Consider the following 4,842-nt stretch of genomic DNA (forward strand, 5'->3'; position numbering starts at 1 on the left):
GTTGGTACGGTCCGTACCGGGAGCGCTCCACCCGCCGCCGCGGGGGTGCTCCGGGCACGCCGCCGCGCCACAAGCGGCGCCGGGGAAGGGCCTCGCTCCGTGCGAACGGCCGGCTCCCCCTCCCCGCCTCCCTCCACCCCGCTGCTGTGGGAACGGGCCCTCTCCACACCCCCTCCCGCGAGTGAGGCGCCATCGGTACAGCCCGCTCCCCCCCCCATCTTGGGCATTGGTATGGCCCTGCCCGGCGCGGCCGGAGGGCCCGGGGGCGGCGAGCGCGGCCCGGAGCCGGGGGCGGCCCCCGCTGCCGCGGCCCCCGCTGCCCCCCACGGAATCAGCCACAGAACCGCGGAACCCCGGCTCGGAAGGGACCCCAAGGATCGCGGCCTCGGCCCAGCACCCTGCCCCGCCGAGCCTTAAACGTGCCCGGTGCAGCGGAGTCAGCCCCTTCCCGGCGGGAGCCTTCCGCTGGGTGACCGTTCTCATCTCCCGTGTCCCGCCGGAATCCCCCCGGCGATAACTCGTACCCGTTACCCCTTGTCCTCACCATCCGGCTCCTTGTAAGAAGGGAGTCTCCATCTCCTTCGTAACCACCCTTTAAGTACCGGTACCTGGTGACCAGATCACCGCTAAGCCTCCTTTTCTCAAGGCTGAACAAGCCTCTCTCAGCCTGTCCCCGCACGGCAGGCTGCCCAGAGCCGGCATCCCCTTGGTGGCCCTCCTCTGGGCCCCTCCAGCCCGTCCGCAGCTCTATTGCACAGCGGGGACCAGAACTGCACACAGGATTCCAGGTGGAATAGCCAGAGTGGGATAACGGCTTCTTCATCCCTGCTGGCGATGCCCCTTATCGATGCAACCCGGCCTCCCGCTGGCCGCCCTGGCCGCAGCAGCACACCGTTCCCTCGTATTGAGCTTCCTGCCCCCAGGTCCCTTTCCACGGAGCTGCTCTCCAGCCAGGCGGATCCCAGTCCGTGCTGCACTCCTGGATGATGTTTTCCCAGGTGCAAGACCCTACACTTGTCCTTGTTAAACTTCCCAAGATTCACGTTAGCCCACTCCTCCAGCCTATCCAGATCTCCCCGCAGGGCGGCTCTCCCTTCCCGAGTGTCCACCTCCCCCCTCAGCTTGGTGTCACCTGCGAACTTGGGCAGGCTACGCTCGATCCCAGCATCCAGATCCCTTACGATCCCTCGGTACACCCCGGCCCCCCCCGCCGCCCCGCCGCACTTGGACCGGCCCGCCGCCCGCACGTGCACGCTGGCCCTTCCACGCCAGCACACACACACACACCCCCCCCCCCCCCAGCAGCAGTGGTACAACCCGCGTCCCGTGTGTGTGTGCCCCCCCCCCCCCGGTCTGCTCAGTGGTTCGGCCCGCCCGCCCGTTCCCACGGCTTCCGCCTCCCCTGCCGGGACCGGAGCGGGCCCGGGCCCTGCCCGCCGCCCCGGCACCCCCGGGAGACCGCGGAGGGAGCGGGTCCCCGGGAAGGGCAGCACACGGCCGGGGCTCCCCGGTTCCCCGCACGGGGATACCGACATAAATGAGTGACCCGTTAATCCGGTTCCCTCCTCCGGGGACTCCAAAGGGTTTGGTGGGAGCCGGATCCTGGCCCGCCGGAGCTCAGCCCGGCCCCGTGGCGTCGAGTGACCCACGGTGACGGCCCCGAGCCCCGCCACGTCCCCTCCCGACACCGGTTTAACGGCCCCGGGAGCGACAGCGCTGGCGTAACGCGGCTCCTAGACCGGGCCGTGAAACGCCACGCGGAGCCGGCACGGAGAAACCCGTGGCTGGGCTGTGCCGCACCGGCGAGGTTCCCCCCACGCGCGGGCTGACGTTTGCTTCCCCCCAAAGCTCGGCTCCGCGGGACGGTGGCGGGGATCGCACGGGGCTGCTCCGGCCTCCCGGGAAAGGCAAATGTTTAACCACGGGATGCAGATCACTGAGGCTCCCAAAGATCCCTAAGAAGAGCAGGGTTAGCGCCTCGGAGGCTGGCGTTCATTCATCCCCTGTAACAAGAAGTACCTTCCTTCGGAGCCAGGGATTAACGCCGCCTGTTCTGCCAGCTGAGATAAAAACACAGGAGCGAAGGACAGAGCCGTGGGACAGACGGACCGTTCCCGCGGGCATCACTGCTGCCGCCGGCCCGGCCCAGCGCACGGGCGGCCGCGCTGGAAGCGGCACCGGCGAGAGCTGGAACAAGAGTTCCTCTGTTCTCGGCTCCGGCGGGAAGCCCTCCGCAGGGCCTCTCGCCCGAGCAGGCAGCGAGCAGGCAGAGCAGGCAGCGAGCAGGCAGAGGCGCTGCCTCTGACACACAGCCATTTGCATAACACACAATATCGAGGCCTCTTCCTCTTCAGCAGCCAAACAAAGGCGTTTTCTCTAAAAGCCAACGAACGGCCCCGTCAGAAGCCACCGCGTCCACCCCGGCTGCTCCCACGGAGGAACAAACGCCGGGAGGACGGAGCGGGGGTGACCCAAAACTCTCCTGTTCTCAGCTAGAGGAAAGCCCACCACTCCCCTGCCCTCGGCCCGGCGCTGGCTGGAAGGGAACCGCGTCCATTTTGACACCCAGCGACTATTTTCAGAGAGTCTGGCCAAGCTCGGGGCCCCGCTGCTCTCTCTGTAGGCCGCCTAAGGTAATAACAAAGGAATTTCTCAGCCCTTTCACACCCCGAGCAGATCAGACAACATGAAGAAAGAAGGTAGAAGTGACTTCATTTACAGATAGTGAACTGACTGGTTAAGCAAAGCAGCCACGTTCACTCTGGGAAGTGTTGGAAACCGGTCCCAGATTTCCTAATTGCCAGTCCAGCGCCCCATCAGGCAGCCTTCCTCTAAAAATTGAAACATACTTTAAAGGACCCACATGCATTTTTTTTTTTTTCTGAAATTCGTTGAGGAATGGGTCCAAATCAAACAACGAACGACAGCTGCCACCCACAGCTCTGTGAGCACAGCAGAGGTGGTGGGCAGATGGGAGCGGTGTGTGGTCAGAGAGTGCAACTGAGGCAGCAGGTGGAAACCAGGAGCGGAACTGGTTCATCCCGGCTCCGGGAAGGTGCCACGGCATTTACAAGTGACGCAGCTGTGAGTAAGGATGAGACACGGACGGCAAGCAGGGAAAGAGAATCTCAATGGAAAATATGCAAGAATGACATTAAAGATACACAACGGGGGAGAAGGAAGAAGAGACAGTACGTGAACGAGGAGGGAGCTGACGGAGGAGGAGCAGGCCAGCGACACGTATTGGGCACCCACGCAGCTCCAAAGCTGCCAACGGCAGGAGCTGCCTCACGCAGGCGAGGTGTTTTGTGCGGCAGAAGTGCAGGGCCGCGGACCACCGAGTGATGGGTTTGCAGAGGGCGAAGGGGGCTGTTTGGAAATGGCACCCCGGAGGCAAGAGGGACGGGACAGGGGTCAGGCTGCGTTACCCGATGACGTCGGAGGCTGCGTCTGTCCATGAGCATCAACTTCAGCTCCGCACAGAAGGGGCTGCTGCCGACAGCGGTCTGTTGCAAGATATTGAGAGATCAAATAAGAATCCCATGCTTCTTTAACAGGCTAAAGCATATGTGTAACTCCACAAATTATACAAGCTGTTGTCTTCCCACGTTCTCATGCTACGACTGTCAAATTATTAATAAAAGGCCGTGTTTGATACTAACTTAAGGAGCTGCAGTGCCCAAAATGTATCCTGTATGCTAGTTAAAGAACTGCTGCCTCCACAAACCACAATAACAGAAACCCCTGCGCACAAAGGGCCTTCGCATATGCAATCATCCTGACTGAAAAACCGTTCGGTGCCACTTTGCTGGGTTTCAAGACTCTGCAGCCAAGCCTTCACCCACCAGCTTCACCCCAGCACCTCGAACTGCAGTTTCTTAACCTCTGATAACTGTAGCCCCTAAGACTCTTTTTCTTATCTCTTCAACACTGTGTCACATCACCTGCGACGCAGGAGTTAATTGTTCTCTCCAAAGCCTCATACCACAGGATGGGGCAGACATGACAAGTACACCAAGGGCCTCGCCAGCGGGCACTGCCAAGGCTACAAGGGCAGGAGGGGGAAGGCTCGGCTCCCTCACAGGCACCGCCAAGGCCCCGTACCACAGTGCTACAAGGGCAGGAGGGGGAAGGCTCGGCTCCCTCACAGCCACTGCCAAGGCCCCGTACCACAGAGCAGGGCTACAAGGGCAGGAGGGGGAAGGTTCGGCTCCCTCACAGGCACCGCCAAGGCCCCGTACCACAGTGCTACAAGGGCAGGAGGGGGAAGGCTCGGCTCCCTCACAGGCACCGCCAAGGCCCCGTACCACAGGACAGGTCTGTGAGCGCAGGCAGGCCGCGGGCTCAGCCCTGGAGACAGGCTGTGCTGGCTTACCGTTCCTGCGGAGGCCAGGCGGGGTGGCCGCGCTGCCCCTCTCGCTCTCGGGCCGGCCCCGGCCCCGGCCCCCCGCAGCCCGGTCCCGCACCGCGCTTCGCGCCTCAGAGCCGCCGCCTGCAGCGAACGCCGAGCGCGCGTGCGCCAGAGCCGCGCCGGCCTGGCGCGGGCCGCCTCTGCGCATGCGCTGCCCCCCCTTCCCCCGCTCCTACGCAGGCGCCGTGAGTCCGCTGGGGACTCATTTTCGCAGCGGCCCGTGACTAATGTCACGCCACCCCGGCACCGCGCATGCGCAGCGGGGAGAACGACGCATTCCCAAGCCCGCCTTTGGCGGTGCGCGCGTGCGCAAGCGCAGAGGCGCGCGGGGTGGTCGCGCGGGAGCCGCTGGGGGGGGGCACCCAGCACGGACGGGCAGGGGGCGGTACTTCCGGCCCCTCACTTCCGGCCCTGGCGCCGCGGCGGTCGGT

The sequence above is a fragment of the Platalea leucorodia genome (genome assembly GCF_965183815.1).
Source record: "Platalea leucorodia genome assembly, chromosome: 18".
Classification (NCBI taxonomy): Eukaryota; Metazoa; Chordata; class Aves; order Pelecaniformes; family Threskiornithidae; genus Platalea; species Platalea leucorodia.